This window comes from Cygnus olor, chromosome 1, assembly GCF_009769625.2.
Source record: "Cygnus olor isolate bCygOlo1 chromosome 1, bCygOlo1.pri.v2, whole genome shotgun sequence".
NCBI classification, from domain to species: domain Eukaryota; kingdom Metazoa; phylum Chordata; class Aves; order Anseriformes; family Anatidae; genus Cygnus; species Cygnus olor.
In genome coordinates this window covers 60,540,496-60,563,121 of record NC_049169.1, presented here as the reverse complement: position 1 = coordinate 60,563,121, position 22,626 = coordinate 60,540,496, and the positions used below count along the sequence as shown (strand labels likewise).

The 22,626-nt window shown below is 41.6% G+C and overlaps 1 protein-coding gene across 7 annotated transcripts in view; it reads right to left on the bottom strand.

The window, feature by feature from the left end:
• The window catches only part of KIAA1549 (KIAA1549 ortholog), a 142,079-nt gene that overhangs the window by 76,173 nt on the left and 43,280 nt on the right, over positions 1 to 22,626 (bottom strand). The window lies entirely within an intron of this gene.

Here is a 22,626-nt window from a genome sequence, read left to right as displayed (position 1 = left end):
ATTGATACTGGAATGAGCAAATCTCTGCTATGCAGAATTCAAGGATCAAGTCAACACAACAAATAAGTTCCCCTGTGAAACCCTGTTCCCTAGAACTGACCAGGACCACAAGAGCTCCTCTCACTCTGCACCTACTTGTCCCTTAACAGCAGCACCCCAGAAAGCCCACAAAAGGACGGAGAGCAGCTCCCTCTTACCTACACAAGGCTATAGTGTTTGTCAGCTCACAGGCTCCCAAAGTAAACAAACTAGAAAGGGTAACAGGGTACAATGCAGAAAAAGACTCTCTGTATCTTTAGGGACCTAGTTTAGGTCTTCTGCTTTCCATTAGCATCACTTCATTTCCTCCAGTTTTATTATTTCTTATTATTAGGCTCACTGGCAGATCTGTTCTGTTTCAATAACCAGCTCCTGTCAATATCAGAAATGAGCGACATGTGCTATTTATGGGATGAAGAGGTGGGTTCCTTTTATGTAAGGCGAGTGTGGACCTGATATCTACTGCAAGTATCTGGTGAGATGAAACATGTCCAGTAGTTAGGTTTACATTGCCTGCCATTCTTTTCACTTCTCGCCTTTAGCAGCCAGCAGTAAATTCCTTTGTTATGCAGCTGCCATCTTCATCTGCATCCTGCTGTAGGAGAACTTTATTTACAGGTCACCTGTAACAGAACTTTCACTGCTCAGACTTGCAGGACTTAAGTAGTAATAGCTGAGTTCAAGCACAAAGGAAAAAAAGCTATGAATTTACCAGATATTTTAGGAAGATTCTTGCAAAAATCATGTATCAATACTATTTGCACAACTTGACTGTAATTCCTCCTCACACAAAAGCATCCTTGTATTACTGAGAAGATCTGCATACAGGCTTTTCCAACCATGGATGTGTTTTGCAAAGGAAAGGCTTATTACTGCCCGAGTACTTTAGTGAAATGCCTAGATATGACTGATAGCCTTCAGAGCTGAGCGTTAAAGGAAATCACAGAAAACTTCTCACAGACATTTTTCTAGGGTACACACAAAGGCTTCATTCTTAGATTAGCTATCCCCACCGATCATCCCGTTTCCCTAGCATTACTGTTCTCATTCTGGAGCATCTATGCAGTGCTACTGGAGCCTACTGACAATGCACACTGAAAAGGCTGGTGGGGGTAGGAATCCCACCCAATTAATTCACCAGGGAACAGTTTAAAATAAAACCCAGCAGACGCAGTTTTAAGTGCCTGATGGTGATATGGCATGCTACTCAAGTGTAGCTACATTAGCAAGCTCTTAGAGGATGCCTTGAACTCCTTAACTCCTGGCAGATCTTTGCAGGAGTAGTTCACCTATCTGTTACACACTGTTGCCAATGTAACAGCGCTTTGCAAAAGTGATAAACCGCTGTCATCATCCCTTCCACCCTGGTCTATTTGCTAAATTCCCTAACAATTTTTCAAGTGCTGACATACTGACCTGGTAAGCTTTGAACTTCCTGATCTGGAAAGCACAATTATAAAAATTAATGCACAGAACTAATACCACTAATCACTGCTAATCAAAGATGAGCCATGCGATAATATACTTTATTTTACAGATCCCATGCACAATATTTTGCAGCATAAAAGATATTTTGCAGCATAAAAGACTCTCTCAGGCAGTCCTAATCCATTTTTAACTCCTGAAACTCACTGGAGACACTGTTAGATTTATGATCTTTGTGGTGTGATGATAAAATATGCTGCCTTAAAATGCTCAAGGGGGAGGAAAAGGGGGAGGAAAAGGGGGGAGGAAAAGGGGGAAGTCAACTGCTGGAACGCAGACAGTGCAGCCACCCTGTAACAATGGCTTTTGCAAGCAGTTACCATGAGTGACAGAAATTGCAGCTCCCATCAAGCACAGGACTGAAGCACGGACCCTGAACAGGTGTTCGTGATGCCAGTCCTGCTTGCTGACAGAAAGTTGTTCTACATTTTCTCCTCCTTAAAGCCTTCCCTAACCTCACTCCTTCCTTTGACTCAGGCTTCCAGCCTTTAGTTTTTCCTTTGTGACATTTTGAGTAAGCAGGGAGTTACTACAGGAAAAGAATTACAAGACCATGAAACACACTGTCAGAATGAATCAATTCTCTCCCAGTATGCATGCAGTGCGTAAAGGCACACCACAAATCCTTTTAGCTGGCTCTGTAAAACACTGCCCATTTTTGTCACACTTTGGACACCTAGTGTTTGCTTAAATGAATTCCAAATTATAGACGAATGCACTGATAAAATTCTCATTGCTCATCGTGGCTTCATGCTGCAATTCCCAGCATCAATTCCACAAGAGTTGTGTCATCTTCAATGCAATAAGCACAGTAAATGCAGAATCACTACACAAGACAGTTAATGTGGCTGGCAAAGATGTCCACTTTCTGATTAGTAAGTACACTTGTGATCACGCATCTGCACAAATCCTTGACCCAAAGCTAGAGGTGATGATATGTAAGTTGATTCTACAGATAAAACAATTGCACTGCCTATACGTGCCCATGCTATGCATCTTCATCTTTCTTCACGCACAGAGAATTCCCGCTGTCATTGTTCAGTTTGACAGAGGGATCATTGCAAGGCAAAATCCTGCCAGAAGCGACCACACGTCACAAAGACGTTCTGTAGGGTTAGTTGCACTGCTATTACAATCCAACAGACAGGCATAAAGCAAAGGCCATTTTGACTTTAAATTCATTCTGTCTTTACAATTAGATTTTTGTTGAGGATCTGTCGATGTATTTCTTCCTTGAAAGAATAATAGGTAGGAAAAAAATCCAGATTTATTCCTTTATTTAAGGAAAACAGTAAAACACTACTCCCAAAACACACTAGGACTTAGAAACGTTGCAAGCAACAAGACCAGGTAACAGCACTGATTGCTTGAGATGAGCGGAGCGCGAGAAGCTCACTTGTGCACACAGGATTTTGAAACAAAAACTCGCTGGCAAGTTTGCAAGCCAACATACCACATTATTTGCTTTGCCTGGCTTGTTAGAAGCGGGGAGTATTAATGACACGCCACTAATAACACAAATTATTGTTTTCTGCCGTCTCCAGAAGAACAGCGTACTACTTGAATGCCGCTCGTCAGCACCGCGCGCGCCACTCACAGAGAGCAGATGGGGCGCGCAGCAGATGTGCCAGGGAGCAGCCAGACAGCGCACAAAGAGCAGCAGCGAAGTGCGCTGAAGGAGGTGAAGGCGTGCTGCATGGCAATCACATCCTCTTCGCTGCAAAGCAGCTGATCTGGCTATGCCACGGGACAAAGAAGCAGACAGGCTGCACATGTTGTGGTGCGTTTTAATGCCGCGGCTGCACAAAGCTATTGATTAGTAGCAACGCCGACTTGTTTGCTTGCGCAGCTGTTGTTGTGGGGTGACAGATTCACCATCCAGCAACTGCACTGCCACTGAGCGAGGCAACGGTGACAGGGTGACAAGCAGGCAAGCCACACTCCACAAAGCTGATAACACTATGGCAAAGAGGAAGAAAGGAGAACACTTGTGGAAGCGGCCACACGAGCCACAGATGGCACCAGGACAATGCCTCAGTTCAGACAAAGAAATTCAGGCACCAGAAGGAGTGATAGCAAAAGCAGCATGCTAATGTGCGTGGGGTGGTGAACTCTGCAGCTTCTGCTGCCCACAAAAACAGGTGAGAGTTTAAACACAATTCACAAGCACTGAAACCTGTCACTGAACTCAACGAGCCCAAAAGCTGCATGCTACGCACAGTAACATCAGCTGAGACTCGTGAATTTGCAAATGCCATAATACCAGCACAGCAATTCCCCACGACTGTAGCAAAGGACTGGTGCTGTCCGTAGACTTCTTTGGTGACAAGCTACACCACCTGAGATTGCCAGAAAACCATGTGCGAGTATCACCCAGGAACCAGGCTAGTCATTTTTCCAGGAAGCAATTAGAGAAACAGTTTTTATTCACTCTGCAGTTGCAGTTCTGGAGAGTAATATTGCTCTATACCCTACAATAAAGTAAAAAAATGATGTTCTGCACTTGCATATATAAAAAAATATATAAATACATGTAAATATATATTTATACACATACCCTTATAAATACAAGATCCAAGATGTAATCTCATCTCTGCCACTGATTTCTCATGCAACTTCAAGAAAGTCACATCACTTTTCTGCACTCTGCTAGTAAAATGTGGTAGTTGTACATGATCACAACTACCGCCACTGATTAAAAGTAGGTAGTGTCCAGTCTTACAAAACTGTTAAATTATAGATGATAGATGCAGACATCAAAAAAATGAATACATAGTAGTCTTTACTTGTAATAAAATTAAGATTTGTGAATAGAAAAAATAGCTCCGTTATGCTGACAAACTATGTAATGGCTAGGTAAAGTCTGAAAATACTAGAAAGTGCCAAAAAAGTAGTTCAAAATATAAACCACTTTAAGAAAATGATCTTCTGCATATAAACACAGTGATCTACATCATTACATTTTAGTGTCTTCATTTTTAAGCAAGGAGAAAAGCTGTTCTTTTACTGCTACCTGTTGTTTAGGCAGAGGTGTTTTAGGTAGACCAGCAACCAAAGCTACAGATGTTCCAAGTATGATGAAGAAATTCCTATTAACTGACTAGGTAACAGTGGTTTCCGAATTATTAAAATTTAAGCTATTAACTCACTAGTAATTTTCATCACATGAAATGGCTCCCTGACTATGGGGTAGAATAGCATGTCATATTTCAAAGACAGTTTCAACAATTTTTTTTTTGCCATCCACCACTATTCATCTTTTTGTTTGAGAACTGGAAAATAAGAAATTGAAGTAACAGAATGTAGTGTGGGACGAGACCACCCAAGGGTAAAGAGAACGACAGGCAAAAATATATCTGAAAAAATCATAAACTGTTCCTCATATGGCTTAACACTTAATAACTTTCTGACTTATTTAACAGCATTTATTTCTGCTTCAGTCAAAAAAAAAAAAGCCTTGTATGTATTAGGTCACTGCAAAAAATACCCACAGCTCTCTTGTGTAAGCCTATGACTAATTTCTTAGGTGTCTGGCTTGTAGGAAAATACCAGTCACAGAGTATTTGCAGCTGAAAAGCCCTCTCGTTTCTTCTCTGGGAGGCATTCAGCAGGGATTGAACAATCACAGTAATTACCCCAGCACACAAAAGCCAGGGAGAGGACGGGGCTGGGAGTCCAGTTCCGCGGTGGGGCTCTCAGCAGCTTTTGGAAGATGCTGCTCCTGGACCACGTGCTGCACGTGTGCAGTGCTCCCTCCGGATAACGCAACTGGGATGCACAAGGGACAAACAGCATCTGGAGGCCTAACAGCCATTACTCAGAGATCTCAGAGATGTTCATTTTCATACTGTGGAAGATCCAGAGCATCTCTCATTGTTTAACACGTGTGCTTGTGAATTTTAAGTTGCTTTTACTACCTGAAAGACTTAAAAGATAGAAAGTAAAGAAATAAAATATTTAAGTCACAGCAGTCTTGCACATTGCAATAAGGCAGAAGGAAAATTCCACCACAAATGGAAAAGGCTGCATTAAGAGAAAAATAATACCGTTCCTAGGAAGCCCACAAAGCAGGCACCTACTTACTTGCTCACTCATTTTTGCACACCAGGTTTCAATACATAGCCAAAAAAGAAGAGGAACATCTTGAAGTTGTTCTTTATCCACATGCAAACAGATGTGGCTCAGCTGCTACCCAGGTGCAGGTTTACAAGAAGTTCCCCCTCCTGCACAGCAAACGAACACAAGTTTCCATCTCCACACAAAGAGAAAAGATGCACCAAAGCACAAAGGGAAGTGGCAAAGACAAACGCTTGCTTGCAAGCAGAGTTTGATGAAGACTTTGTAAAAGAAGAGGGTTAGTAAAAGATGGTCTAACTGCATTTCATACACCTCTGAGTCAAAAAACACATCAAGGCACTCCTCATCAAGTATTACGTTAAAAAACAGATTGCAGTACAAAATGAATGCATCAACGAACCTCTATCAGTCACTTTATCTTCCCTACCCAACATTATAAGAAAATTCCTTTACCATGCTTTTGCTGATAGCCATCACCCTGAAGAGCAATACGCAGACTGGGATCCCAATTTTCACCGAACAGCTTATCAGAAAATTTACAGTCTGTTCTGATCCAGGAATCTTCCAAACATATCCAATGTTGAGGCAGAAGAGGACCCTTTAGTAGTTTACAGTAACTGGTAGATCAAAATAATAATAAAAAAACTCTTAATCTAATACCACTGTAACACATTGTTTTGCACAGAAGAGGAAAAACCTTGTGACTCAAGAGAAGTTTTTCATAAAACAAAAGATAGCAACACACCAGCAGACCATGCGCTAGGGACAGGAGAGCGCACAGAGGGGGGACAGAGCAAACACCCCCACCCCACCCCATACATACAACCACACAGCAAGAACCACCCCTCAAACAGTCTGATTGCCTTTGAAAAAACTCTGCCTGGTAACAAGTGGGCTGGGAACAAAGCCTGTTTACAGAACAGCTTTTTGCGACTACAAGATATGTGCAATCCCAAACATACAAGAAACCCTCGCTCATGGAACCACATAAAGCTTTCAGAGCATCAAGATGCCTCGAGTTGAGGGTCACTCCCTCACACTGAGGGTGAGAAAACAAATCCAGCCATGCCAATTCAAACATTTTGGGGGAAGAAAAACAGGAGAGATGATGTCAAACACAGAAGCCTCCTGTGACTACGATGCATTCCTACAGACCAGCACCCACAAGAGGGGAACACAACAGCTTCGTGCAGAGCCCTGTGCTCTAACGCAGCCGGCCAGCCGTGCACGCACAGAAAGCTGCAAATCAAATCACAGCTGAAAGTCTAGCTGGTGCTGGGAGCATTCACACTTTTCTGGCATTCAGTTGTACGTGACATCATCATGTGGGAAGCCATATGTCAGGGATAAAGTACACACAAACTTGAATTGGCTTTGCAAACGTTAATTCTAAGAAAAACACTCGCCAGATTTGCTCACCATGGTCATTCTTTTATTTTTTTATTTTTAAAAAAAGTAAAAGCTTTCTTCCTCTACTCTTCCCCCATTCCACTTAAAATATATATATATATATATATATATATATATATTTAATTCGCTGACTTTCTGCAAAGTAAGTTGATTTCTCATCTCTGAAGAGCATGTGTCAGTTTTTACACAACTAAACGACTACTGAAAAGCTTTCTGTTTAGGCTAAAGACTACAGCGCCCTCCAAAATGCAGATACTGGAATCTTTTGAAAAGACCAATTAAATTTATATTAGCCTCTCTTTTTACAGATGACACCTATCACTAAGCATTTTTTTGCACCCAATGCATACAAATGCTTTTAGGAAAAGCTGTCCTTAAAACAAAGTAATTTTTATTTCTTCAATTGTGTGGCCACTATAAAAATCCCTAAAAGAAATAAAACAACAGAGAGCCTGAAGTCAAGCACAACTTTTTAATTAAAACAGAGCCTATGCTGTATATTAGAAACCCAGTTATCCACAGGGACTCTCTTCATTGACATATATTCTTAACTGGGCCGTGCTGACAAAGGAAATGTATACCCTTGACTGCGCTTTAAGTTGTTCAAGTCAGCAGGGTCATTGCTTGTGCACCGTGTTACCGCTCCAGAATTATATTAGTCGACAACCCAACCTGCAATACCTAAAATCACTTCCTTTCACAGGCTAATGCAGAAGAAGGATATGATATGAAGCATGATGAAAAAGCTGAAAAGATACGATTTTCAACCAACATCAATCTGTATTGAATTCAAAACTACAAACATCATTGCTCCTGGCCCAGATCATGGCAATACATCTGTAGATGCTCCATTTTGCGATCAGTTGTATATGCATAAGTAACTAATAATGGTAAGCTCTTCCACAGTCAGATATGAAGGCATTTAGTAGCTGTACTCAGCATTTGACAGTATGCAAATCAGGTTACACAAGAAAGAATCCTGTCAAGGCACTTCACATAAAAAAGAGATGATAAAAAGCTGGGAGAGAGCAAAACAGTCCCAGTTACCAAGAAGCCTTTGGGGCTGAAAATAAGTGCTCACTGTGAGCTGTAAACATGGAAAGAAAAGGGATGTGCAAATAGATGGAGCAGAAATGTGAAAAGTAGTCACTTTAAGTACAGGTTTGAAGTAAGTTTATTTAAGATTTTTCTCCATAGCCTGCAAGGGTTAATGGGCCTGAGACTTGGAAAATGAGAAGCCGCCTCCTCCTCCCCCCCCCAAAAAAAAAGCCAAAAAACTCAACCCTATAAATACATAGCAAGTTTACATGTTCACTGCACAGTATCAAAGGTCAAACATTTGCTATAGTTCATACCCAAAGAACTTTCAAAAGTTACTTTCCTTGAAAAATCATTAGGGAAGAGGGAAAAGGTAACGAGTACTATTTCAAATAGAAAAAAACAAACCACACACTTTTCTGCTCCTTCCTAACAGGCTGTTAGGTTTATGTATTGAGTGTTCAATACTTTAAAGTCACTGCATCTATCTTTGTTGGAGATCCTGAAACCGCACTAGATTTAAGAATAATTATATCAAATAAGATGTTTACTCGTACAAATATCTCAAGATTTAGCAATTGATTCTGGTCTTTTTCTCCTTAGTAACATCCTCACAACATGACGAACTTCTTCACTGAGAAGGTTGTTAGGCATTGGAATAGGCTGCCCAGGGAAGTGGTTGAGTCACCACCCCTGGAGGGCTTTAAAAGACGTTTAGATGTAGAGCTTAGTGATATGGTTTAGTGGAGGACTTGTTAGTGTTAGGTCAGAGGTTGGACTTGGTGATCTTGGAGGTCTCTTCCAACCTAGATGATTCTGTGATGACAAGAAACCACAGGCATTAACATCTTAGAGGAAAAACTTGCCCAAAGGTTTTTCTTTCGTGCCCTTAATGCAATGCAAGAGGCCTAATCACTGCTCCCAGAGCATTCCCCTGGAAACTGTTTATTCAGAGCTACTGCAGTCCATGCTGTCAGACCTGGGGCCAAGCTCATGACTGACACAAATCAGTTCAACTATGTTGACTCCAGCAAGGTTGCATCATCTTTTCCCAGCACTGAAGTGGATGCTCTGAGACCACAGGTTATCAGCCATATAGTACCAACCAAGATATTAAGGTGTAGGTCTTCTTAGCATTCTTGGTTGCTCAAGGTGCACGCGGTTCTTGGAACTTCACAGAACGAAGGTGTGAATGTTGAAATCCCCAGGTCCTGACTTTCATATCCTGCCTGGTGACAAGACCATCCTGTGATAAGAACTGGAGTTTGTGCACGGCCCTAGAGACTTCATAGCCTCAGTTAACAAAAGAATTAATAAACGATGTATTAACAAAAGTAGCAAAACACATCAGAAAAGGAAGGGAACTTTTAAAGGGGAACTGTTAGAAATAATGAATACAGAGATAATCCAGAAAAAGAATCTAAGGAGAGTAATTTTAATTGAATCATGTATAGCAGAACCAGAAAGATAATGAAATAATTGTAAAGTGCAGGGAAACATATGGGAGTGGAAAGCATTACACAGCCCTGCTTTACAGAGCTGTCTGATCACAAAATTCTCGACAGGAATGATATTACTTCAGGAACATAATGTAAAACTTCCTAATTAGTTTATTGGGAAATACACTACAAAGACAAAAATAAAAAAGGAAAATTAGAGAATTTCCTTTTAAAAACTTAACATACACAAGACGAATAAGAAATAGAAACAACTTGTCACAAAACAGATCTATTTAGGCATCTTTCCCAAGCAAGACTGCCAGCAAAGAGTAAATGAAACAAAGAGAAACATTAAACATGCAAGAATAACCAAGCATTAAAGAAACTGAAAAGCCGCAGTCTGGCCATGCTAGTCTAGGCAAAGACATTTTTGTTATAAGTGATATTTATTAGCAGCATGAAACAATATCTTCTCTTCCTGGAAGCAAGTAGGAGGAGAGGCTGTTGGCAAGGCATCATGCAAATGCAGCTAACAACAGCTAAGTCTGTCACTCTCATCAGAAATCATTCTACACTTTTCACTTTGGCTGCCATAAAGCATCCCCTTCTGACTAGGCTTTTCAAGACCCCATTGCACACCACTATCAACACTATGGTAGCTTGGCTGCAAATTGTTGCATACGTGAATGATGACACTGGATAGACAGTCCTTCTACGTCCTTACTAGGAGCTTTCCTGGTCCTTAAGCTTCCTGTCATCCCTTTCTCCTGCCCTCCATAGCGTCTATTGTGAGAGGCTGCACAAGACCTCCATCACTGCTCAGTAAAACTATGGACACAGGAGTCAGTGAGGAAGAATAAATTGTGACACATACTGATTAAATCAGGGACCTATATGGACTACTCCATCTAATACAGGCAGCACTGTAAAAGGTACTCCCACTTAAAAACAAACTAACAAAAAAAACATGGCTAGGACTTAAGTTGCTCTAGTGAACTGCAGGTTTAGTTAAAAACAAGCTGATGCCAGTGCATGTTGAAAAAAAAAATGGAGAAACACAGGGTTGGGATGCATCCTGGCTGCAGAGTCTCTGAGAAAAAGGTAGTAAAAAAGTAAGTCTAAGAACAGTGACATCTATGCATCATTAGAAGAATGCATGCTGGTCTTAATTCAGACTTTTGTGTTTGTTTCTATATCATCTGATGTACATTTTGGGAGAACCTTGAAGTTTAACGTAGTGGAGTACTGAGGAGCTCCTTCCTTATGGTGTACTCCACAGGACAGTACATAGTATTTTTGGAAGCTGGAAGAGCTTCCCATTACATTCTGAACTGAATTTAGGAACTGGAGTTCTGGTTTATGATGCCACGAACTACTTTGACTTTTCTACTTGAAAAATATAATTGCATTGAAACTGGTCTCTGTAGTGTGTATGTGGCTGATCGCAGCATTCTCCACAAGGTACCACGTGTTTGGAAGCATCTCCCTTCCCTTTCTGAAATAGTCCAAGGGGAAGGAGGTATTGAACTTACATCCGTAAGAAAGAAAGAGGCAGAACGATGGGTAAGCAAGAGTTCACTTCTGTTGAGAATCATGACTAGAGTTCCAAGAATAAAACCACAGGCAAAGTTGATGCGTATTTTTTATTTGTATATAAAAGCAAATAAATAGATACAATTTTCCAAAATATAGAATAGACTGCTTTCTGATCAAATACACTACTCTATTCTCCTCTACTGCACGCTTAATACAATTTAAAATAGAGTTCCTCAGTTGGTTTTCAAAAAAAGCTTATGCATTTCACGATGTTTCCAAATAACAGGAATTAAATGAAAATGATTGCATATGTTAATAACTAACCTATTCTAAATGTGTTAATATAAATACATAAAATAACATAATTAATAATAAGTTAATATAAATAATAAAAAATACCCAGTTTTGTTTCAGATAGAACCAGCCATGCAGCCCCCAAGGTGAGTGCAGCAGGAGGGCAGGAGGTGCTCCAGGCACGGAGCAGCAGTTCCCCTGCGGCCTGTGGAGAGGCCCCTGGTGGAGCAGGCTGTCCCCCTGCAGCCCATGGGTCCCACAAGGAGCAGATCTCCACGCTGCAGCCCGTGGAGGAGCCCCCGGTGGAGCAGGTGGATGTGGCCTGGAGGAGGCTGCGGCCCATGGAGAGCCCCCGCAGGAGCAGGCCCCGGGCCGGAGCTGCAGCCCGTGGAGAGGAGCCCACGCAGGAGCAGGGGTCTGGGGGGAGCTGCCGCCCGTGGGGGACCTGTGCTGGAGCAGTTTGCTCCTGGGGAATGGATGGACCCCGTGGTACGGAGCCGTGTGGGAGCAGTGCTTGAAGAGCTGCTGCCTGTGGGCAGCCCCTGCAGGCTCAGTTTGGGAAGGACCCCGCGAGGAGCAGGGGCAGGCAGCGACCGTGATGGAGCAGCGGAGGTGAAGTGTTGGGGACTGACCGCAGCCCCCATTCCCCTGCACTGCTCGGGGTAAGAGGTGGAAGAGGGTGGATGGGGGGGGGTGTTTTTAGTTTGCTTTTAGTTTCTCACTTCTCAGGTCTGCCGCTGATAGGCAATAAATTACATTAATCTCCCTGTCTCAACCCATGAGTCGCTCTTCCCTTGCATTTTCCCTGTGCTTCTGAAGATGGGGAGTAAGAGCAGTACGGTGAAGCTGAGCTGCCTACTGGTGTGAAACCAAACCACCACAACCGTTCACAATAATTCCACCTGACGTGAAACAGGTTCAAAAGAAAGGGGAAAGAAATACAGTAACCTACCAGATACTTGAAAAAGAGCATTTACAATGTAGCTTGATATGTCCCTTACAGATCTGAAGAATTCACTCCTGGCTTCAGCAGAAGCAGCTACAAGACAGCACGTTAGGTATAACCAGACATGCTTAGAGCACATTGGGATTCCTCCCCTTTCTCAAGTGGAAGATCTGAATTAAAGATACTGGTTAACTGTTGATGCATTCTTTTCCTAATATCCTAAATCCCAGGAAATAATGTTATTCATCATATCTTTATGCCCACACCTTTGAAACCAAGAAAGTAGTACTAAGATGAGATAGCCCAAAACAAAATGTTATAAGCAACTGCCTCAAAAATTGCAATTTAAAAAGGTTCTCAAGAAGAAACACTTTCCTATAGAAAAGAACTGCCCCAGTAAAAGATGATAAAGCTTGGCCTTTCACAAGTCATGCTACTTAAGTAGCCCTGATCGAAAATGGACAGTGTTTCTGGATCAGGTCACAGCACAGATACTTTGCACTACATTGCCATGTATAACTAAATTTAAATAAAAAATTTATTTATGCTAAAGGAAAAGCAGGTCAGTCTCACACAAGTTACGAGCTGCAGTTTACCCTTTTTATTTGACTCCCCATGGCTTCAAACCCACCTCCAACCAACAGTTTCTTGGGAAGGGACTTGTAGCCTAATTATCTCTAACCGCAATACTCCTACTACCCTACTAATACTCTCTCACCATCAACTGACCTAATATAGATAATGGCAGTAGGAACATATTTATTAAAGACCTAAGGCACAATTTCTCCATTCCTGGATAAAAAGCACTTCAGAAAGTTGTTTTTTTTCCCGAGTATAAGAAATCATTTTGAAAATCAATGGAAATTTCCATTTTCTTTTTTAATTGGACCAGATGTAACTTAAAAAGATCTTTAAGAAGAGATGCTTTTGGCAAAACCGAGCTTGATTATCCTTTGCTTTCAACCTTACTCAAGTTTTAACACATCTGTGAAGTGTTGTTATCCTGACCTGGTAAAGCCTGCACACGGTGCACAGGAAATAACTGCCTACAGAGAGAATTAGGTCCATTAACGAATATTGGTGTCATCCAGGAAAGAGCATGGCACAAACAGAACCTGTTAGTTTAAAAGAAAAGAGCAAACACATTGGAAGCATGATAGTTTGAGAAGCTCTCTTTGCTCTCAAATGCACTATATTTAAAACCTGTTATTTGCAATGATCCAAGCCTTATTCAACCTTTCGAGCAAAATCTTTTCCATGCAGCCTTTTTTGGGCAGGACCAGCGTTGTATGGCACAAAGCACAGCAACACAACGGAGCTTCAACCCTCCAGAGCAGCACTGTGCAAAGCACTTTGAGTGCTCCAAAACAGGGAGTGCTCCTGACCCAGCTGTCTGCACAAGGGTTCTCCAGAAAGGACAGAGTTTCTCTCACAAAGGGAAGGTACGTAATAAAATGTGTTAATTGTTTTTAAGACATGTGAAGGTATTGCAGAGGAATCATCTCCTTTCCACACCCACATTGGACAGCTCAGCAGTCCCAATATTAACAAGCTTAAAAAAAGGCAAATAAACTGAATTCAGACGTTAGAATGAGTTTTCCAAAGGTCAAGGCTGCTCTATATTGGAAAGGATTGCTCCAGATGGTTCAGGAGTCTCCCATCACTGGAGGTCTGTAAGAACAGTTTAAACAACCACATTAGAAATGATAATTATAACTGATCCTTTCTTTGAGGCTTTGAGACTTCTTTCAGAACTATTTTCTCTGATCCAGGCTGTCCAGACACACTCCAGAGGGAAATCAATGTCACATGTACTCAGCAAAAAAGGTTTCTGGGCTGAACCTCCTGGGCACAGATTCCCATACACAACAAAGCTGCTCTAAATAAACTGATAAGCTGTGTTTATGAATATCCAGATTTCCCAGCTACTCAAGAAAGGAAATTCTCCTGGATCTTCTAAATTATAATTGCTAGGTTATAGATAGCGAATTGCCACCATAAACCTAAGTTTGCCAAGGACCATGCCAACCACAAGTGTGCAAAAGGTATCCTAAGCAGTGAATGTAATTGGTGAATATACGGAATTCCATAACCCTAACTAGTAATTAGTTGCAAATGGGTAGCAGGCAAAGCACATACTACTCTCTGAGAGGAACAGAGCAACATATTCTGCATTCAGCTCAACAGAAGCATACACAAAAAACTTACCACCACCAAGGACCCAGCAGTAAAAGGGACCAATGTTCAGAAAGAGTATGTGTATGACTGTCACCAGCTGCACACCCTCTGTGGAGAAAGTGTTATTTTCAGAATCTCTAACCAACTACAGGACTCATTATAGAGGAACAACACAACTTGTTTGGCTATGCTGTCGGGAGCCTTTCTCAAGTAAGGCAAGCCCTCAAATCCTTTATCTTCTAGCATTGCCCACTCCATCCTCCAAAGGCCAGACAGTTCATTCAGTTCTTGATAACAAGTGAAGTACAATGAAGTCATGTTCTGAATGACTCCGATGAACAGAGCAGTATTTCAATGCGTACGCAAAACACAACCAACATTCAGCTCCCCCAAAACCATTTTCACATCTTTCTACTAGCACGAGAAAGAAGGAAGAAATTATAACCAGTTTCTTAGTTACAACCACAAACATTTTAAAAGCACTCAAACGCCTGTACAACTGCACGGTCAAAGAAGCAGTCCCCATCGCAGACACGTACTGCTTATACTTCATGGGGATATTTCACCCCTTCTTTCTCTACACAGCTGCTTCCCATAATAGCTACATCAAGGATAAAACCCAAGTTTATTTTGAGCTGCTTTGGACTCCCACAGCTAGCAAAGAAGTTTTTTCAGCAACCTTGGCTGAAGTTGTCCTTAGCTGCACTTGAGGACCTATTTGGGCCTCAAAAACTATACCCATTTGTATCAACTAGTGCTGCTTGCTAACTGAGATTAAGAGCAAAGTAGGACAGCTCCTGCTGATGTGGAACACTTTAAATTCCTATCACTGCTGACAAGAGTAGCGTGAGAGAAAACTGTGAGCATGTACTGCACGCTGGACTGAAATTTTCCCCCTAACTCACCCTCTGTGACGCTTCCACCTGAAGAAGCTCTGATAAGAAATCGCTAAGGACAGTTACGCTTCTGTGATTTAGGGTCAAGCTCTGGTGTCTGCAGCAGCACAGGACGCCTCAGCCTCATTTAGGAAGTCTGGAGGTTGCTCTTTATACAGAGGTAACACTAGAAGGAAGACTACATGTACCTTGCTCTCAGGAGTTATTCTAACATCACTATCCTAGGATCAAAAAGGTGTTTGCCTCATCTACTGTATGTTGACAGCAGACAGGTAGAATGATCAAAATAGGAACTCTTGGTGATGCTTCTAGTTATAGTAGGTAAGAAATGTTTTACCTGTTTTGTGGCAGCATGTACAAGCCCCTAGGGAGACTGGGACTCCAGGCCCTGCAGTACCTGCCCCATGACATCCCACTTCACAGAAATTACATTAAGTGCTGATTGGAGGAGTAGCCTCAATCAATTTTCTAAACTAATTCTATTATTTTTAACTACTGGAACTGGACCCTGAAGATTTTTTTTTCTGTAGCTTCTTATCCACCATGCCACCATCTCCTTTCCCTTCCCCGCAAAGTTAACTACCCAGCAGCACTTCTACTTCAAAAGATCTTAGATTTTACTTATTCACACACAGATGTACATTCATTCATTCTTTATTATTTTGGAAAAAGCTAAAAGCATACTGCCACGCAAGCTTTCTAAATAGTTGAGAGTAACACTGAGATCATTTCCAAAAGGATTCTCCGTTCTGATTCATCAGATTACTGAATCCTTTAATCTACACGTAGTTTTCTTATCTTTCCAAATTAATCACAAAAAGGTTTGAAACACTAAGCATCAAGTTCAGCTAAGACATGCAAACAGTAGTGTTCCCATCCAAAAAAATTAAATTTAAAATACATAACCAGGTCTAATACACATTTCAGTTAGACCACAACCTGGTTAAAAAAACAACAACAAAAACAAAAAAAAGTACATAAAAGGGGCGTATTAGCACAAGCATTCACAAACCCAGAGTACAGTCATCTTCACAGACAGCTAAGTCACCAAAGCACCCATTATAAGCTTCCTGGAAGCCCTCAAGGTCCATGCATCCCTGTAATTACCACTGTAATCTTCTTACATGTCCAAAAGTCTCCGCTAACACTGAGTCACCAAAAATAAATTTTGAAAAATCAGCTTCGCATATCTTCTGGCATTAACTCTCAAAGCAATAACCACACTTTACGGTAAAGGACCAGTTATCCTTTTAAGGAATAGGAGAAAAGTATCAAGACCCAATACACTACCTGCAGTGGGCAGTTCTAGTTTTAGCCCTTTGCACGCCCAGAGGCATGCAGTGTGCCTTTCTGCAAGCCAGGCCTCTGAAATCTCACTACACAAAATACCTTAAGATGAAAGCAAATGGAAGGCGTGTCATGTCACCAAAAACAGTTAAAGGACTGAAAAAACAGGAGAGAACATCAAACAAGTATAAAATGATATAGATATTATCCATATACAGATCTAATATGAAGCTTAACAAAAGCAAGTGCCGGATCCTGCACCTGGGACAGGGCAACCCTGGTTATACGTACAGACTGGGCGACAAGATGCTGGAGAGCAGCCCCGCAGAGAGGGATCTGGGGGTTGTGGTTGACAGCAAGCTGAATATGAGCCAGCAGTGTGCCCTGGCAGCCAGGAGGGCCAACCGTATCCTGGGGTGCATCAAGCACGGCATCACGAGTCGGTCGAGGGAAGTGATTGTCCCGCTCTACTCTGCGCTGGTGCGGCCTCACCTCGAGTACTGCGTGTAGTTCTGGGCACCACAGTACAAAAAGGACATTAAACTGTTGGAGAGTGTCCAGAGGAGGGCGACGAAGATGGTGAAGGGCCTAGAGGGGAAGACATATGAGGAGCAGCTAAGGTCACTTGGCCTGTTCAGCCTGGAGAAGAGGAGGCTGAGGGGGGACCTCATCGCAGTCTACAACTTCCTCGTGAGGGGGAGTGGAGAGGCAGGTGACCTATTCTCTGTTATCACCAGTGACAGGACCCATGGGAACGGTGTGAAGCTGAGACAGGGGAAGTTTAGGCTGGACATCAGGAAGAGGTTCTTCACCGAAAGGGTGGCTGCACACTGGAACAGGCTCCCCAGTGAAGTAGTCACTGCACCAAGCCTGTCTGAATTTAAGAAGCGACTGGACTGTGCACTTAGTCACATGGTCTAAACTTTTGGGCAGACCTGTGCGGTGCCAGGAGTTGGACTTGATGATCCTTATGGGTCCCTTCCAACTCGGAATACTCTATGATTCTATGATTCTAATATAAAGATAGTGTGCATACATTGTCTCTCTTCTGGACGAGTTCTTAGGCTTTTCCTTCCCACACATCTCAACTATAAATCTAAGATATTTTCCCAGTTTCATAGCCTGATATCCAATTCTTATGTCAGTAAGATCTTCTTCAGACTGCCTGCACACTACAGATTAAAATACAGGAAATCACAATTACGTTTATACCCCAACTCTGCTCTGATTTCATGGAGACTGAAACCCTCACCTCCATCTCTCTTCTCCCTCCAATTCCCCAATTCTCTGGCAGCAACTGAAGTCAGGATAATATGCTTGTCCTCCTGTGAGAATTATAACATCCTGACCAACCTTTACAAACTCTGAGGGCCTTTGAACAAAGTAGGTGAAATGATCACCTTATGGAAAGCTGCAAGAAAGCCTCCCAGAAATTATGATTACACCAGCATGCAAACAAAATGTGCTGTTCCTCCTGTCTATAGAAGGTAGCAATGGAAAAAGGGCACTTAGAGGAAGACGAGCCTTAGCGCAATATCTGGGAGACATCACAGCAGCCTCCTCTGCAGCTCTGTTCCTACCAGCTGCCAACAACACACAGTTCTGCACAGACTGTAACCTAAAAATCACCATTTTAAGCTTGATTTCCTAAGTGAGAAAGGAATATGCTATTTTACTGTTTGTCCTCTCCAGTAATTTCTGGATGCATTGGCTAATTCCAAAAGCATTCAACAGAAACTCAGAAATAATCAGATTCTCTCATATTTCATAAAAATATGCATCTGAGCTGAGGAAAGGAGTATCAATTAGTCATTGATCTGCCCTTCTCTCCGCCCCCTTACTGAAGCCTCAGGCAGAGCTCTGCTTGTAACATGCCTTTGGGGGAGCAGCTGGCTAGCAAACGTGCATATCAGCAGCTCCAAACATAGCACCGCACATACTGCTTCTTGTCCAGTACAGATATCTTTGACATCGACCTGCTGTTACTGCCCTGGTTGGACAGGGATGGAGAGAGGAGAGGGAAGCAGGGCAACTGTCAAGGCACTGGGATTCATAAATCTTGCCCATCGTGGAACAGGTTTATTTTAGACCAAGTTGCCCTTCCATCTATTCACCTACCTCTGCTCTGTGTAGAAATACAAAAATCCACCTAGTCACAGCAAGTTTCCGAACAGCTGCACAAAATCACGATGAACCTAACCACTTCAGAAAATGGATCCTTCTTTAAAGCTATTTCTGCCAGTGAACCAAGCAGCCAAGTACTTTTAAATTAAAAAGCTCAACCTGGCACACAACTCAAGTGTTGAACACAAACAGAAGACAGTGACTTCTCCCCCAACAAGACAGGAGGAAATCGGAACCATCATGTTTCCTCCAAATAATTATTCATTTGTTAAATTATTCCTTTAAGTAAAAAAAGAAAATAAGCGCACGACAAAAATGATGTTAATACTATCAAGCTGCTGCAGTATTCCATTTCCGACTCCTGCACCCTTTACCGAAAGACCCCATGCAGACAACGATGGCAGCCCTACAGTGGATTCCACATCAGTCACGAGAAAAATTTTCATCCTACAACAGTCATCTTTGATAGTCCCCTCCTCCACTAAAACTCATTTCTGTATTTTAAGGAAATCTACCCTCTTCTACCCTCTGTTCTCAGCTCTAAACATTGCAAAAACTTCTTGCCAGCAAGCATGGTTTCCTTCTGTTTTTAATAACAGAATGGTAATGTGCAACTATAGCATTCTTTACACTTCAGTCTGCAGCTTAAAGTCCTCTGAAGATCTGTTTCCTTTTACACTTTTATTGAACATTTTGTTCAGTTCATAAAAGAATTAATTTGATTAATACAAAATGTAAGATGAGCCTTTCATCTGACACTGTATAAAAGAAAAAATTGGAGGGAAGTAGAGTTTGTTTAGGTTTTAATGTACAGGGTTATAAACTGAGGAGGTAAAGCAGACTGAACTACAATTATAACTTGGACCAAAGGCTGGAGTTGCTTAGCACAAACTATGGATTATTCTCGGTTCTCTGCAGATCTCCTACAGACACCATTAGTCAGATGAAGCAATAGCTGGGAATAAAATGCATCACTACTCACTACTCAGAGCATTGTTCAGCATCACTCAGGATAAAAGGATGTAAGATATGCATCTTCATTATTCTCGAAAGTCTTTTTGCCCCCATTACCTCATTTATGAGCACAATTAAATTATGCATATATTCATGCATTTAAGTTACTTAATGATTTGACTCTTGAATCTCTAATTATGCTTAGCAGTCTTCATCAGAGAATTGTTAATTCAGGACACTTAAAAGAGCACTGCATTATTTCACATTTGGAAGTTAGTCCTCTCAGCCTCTAAGGATCAGAGATTTTACTTCTATTTCAAAGCTGTAAGCTAAAATTCTGCACAATCTGTCATGCAATCTAGACAAATACATCAAGCAGACCAGATCTGGCCTCTAGGCAGGGTGTTCAGCTTCCCTGCCTTTGCTACATTCTGGCTCAGTAGCTTAAAATGCAGTAGGCACAGGTTAGACTGCAGAACTGAGAAAGATGGGCTTGGGTGCAGAAGCTTGAAAATCTATGGGTTATTTTCCCCAATCAAGTTGCTGTGGACGCAGATTATTTGGTTGGGAGCTATATAAAAGCAGAATAACCACCAGCATTTTAACTATGCCATGTCAGAAGCCAGGCTATCAACACGCTAAGCAGCAAATCTGAAACTAACCTATGAAGGGAATGTGCTAAGACAAGGGAGAAAGCAACAGACTAAGCCCATGGTAACCACCTGTTTAAAGCAATGCTTTAATATAAAGCAAGGCAGTACCAGGAGAAGTTACATAAAACAGCCTAAAACAGTCTGTTAGATTATCTAATTACTCAGAAAACTCTGATGGTGCAGTACTATGACTAAGCAGGGTAACGATCTTTTCTGTTTCCTGAAAATAATGCAGGGTGCAGCTGTAGGCAGTTGCATGCCAGCTTTAAGTAAATTTTGTCTAGCACCGCATCAAAGAATCCCACTGTGGTGAACCTTCCATCCTCACCATCCCACCAGTAACTCAATTCCCATAAGGAATTAGTAAGGCTAATGAACTAAACAGCTGCATAGAGTTCATTTCTGCATTCTTAGCGCATGCATGTTCCTTATGTTTCTTCTTGTCTGTGCAAGGACGGTTCTGGTGGAGGAAGAAAAGGAGAAGTAAGAAGTCAAAGAAAAGGGTGAAGTCAGAATTTATCTGTTGCACCTTGGTAAAAGTAAATGAAGTTATGTAAAAAAAACCATACATTTAATATTATAGCAAGAAAAATCAGACCAAAAAAATCTGTGGTCTCTAAATTTCTACTGTTAGAGCTTTTGAAGTAAGAGTGAGGCATTTTGCAGTAGCATCAATTTAGGATTTCATTTTTTCTTTTAAACATACTGAAGCAAGTGTCCAGTCTTTTAAGTAGCAATAGAAACCACTGTAAAACAGGTTATTATCTTCAATTAATACTAACACTATGCTTACACTTAGAACAGAATAGAAAAATACCACAGTGCTTAACACACACACTATACATCCCATCCAGAGCAGCTTAGAAACACACGTGGCCAAAAATTAAGCCTTTAATTCCTTCCTGGAACAGAACAAGCAATAAAGAGAAGAGTAAGCCCCAGCACAAGAGAGAAGTCATGGAAAAAAAAGTCATTTTTACAGTGCCATGGAGCAGCAAGAGAAGATATCCCAGGAGAGACCAAGGCTGAAGAGATATTCTATTGTCGTTTAATTACATAGCTGATTAGCTGGTTAAACATAAGTACATTTTGGCTTGATATCTGTCCAGTAATTCACAACAGCAAGCAAAGAAATAGGATCTAACTTGCTTATTTCCTTACACATAAAGAAGTCTAGAAAACACACAAGATGAGGTGGAGAGGAAACATCACAAAGCATTTATTCAGGTGCCAAGAAGGGAAGTACTGGAGCACAGCAAATCCAATAAATATAAAGTTTGAAATTGCACAGCGTTCCAGATGACAGTAACCAGGAGGACACCAGGCTCGGTCTGGCTAAGCTCAGTTATGAACGTGAAACGAGCACAAATGGTGCTTCACTGATTAAAAGCACCTCCATCTCAACAAATCCGCTTCTTTTGCGTTTCTTTTGCATTTGACTGCAGCAACTAAGAAAAGAGATAATGTGGGGCTTTGATCTGTTTGAGTGTACGCTTAGCAGTTGACTCCTGATCTACAACTTTTTTCCGCTTTCCAGTGCTCAATCTTTTAAATCTAAGAATGGTGTGCTGATCAGTACACTTCAGCAACAAGCTCTGTTTGTGCTGGGTGATCAGCAGTGCCTCCACAACGTCATTTTAGGCAGTGCAACTTTTCAAGCTGCAGAATGGACTCTCATGCCCTGTCTTTGAGTAGTAGCTGTGACATGCAGGAAAAATAGGACACAATCACTTCAGCAAAACTGTTTAAAAGGAAGGAAGGATGTCCAAGGATGGAGCATTCCTATACAGCTGGACAGCTTACAACTGCATAGAGTTGGTAAGAGCAGAATGTTTTTTGCTCAATTAAAAAGAGCCCAAAGTGCACCATAAGCACCGAAAAAGAGATGAGCACCAGAGTCAGAGGTACTGAAAGGAGGAAGTCAGGTGAGACATCTCCCTGTTAGCAGCAGCAAGCTGTTCGGTCAGACCAGCCATCCCAGGTAACTTCATCCTGACCACCACCAGAATACTAACGGTAATAAAGAGCCAAACCTTATGTGGTTAAATTAAATGAGGCAAGCTTCAGGTTAAGTAGTTGATGAGACAAAATCTGCCTGGCTTATGCTCTACTTCTAGAGAGATGTAAATAAGAATATATGAACTTACCAGCAGCAAAACTGAGTTGATAGTACTGAAAGAATGCTTTAAAGCCTACTTAAATACTAAATTTGATCTGCCTTTTTCTTTCTTCCATATGCTAACAAGTAAATCTAAACATCTTAGTCATCG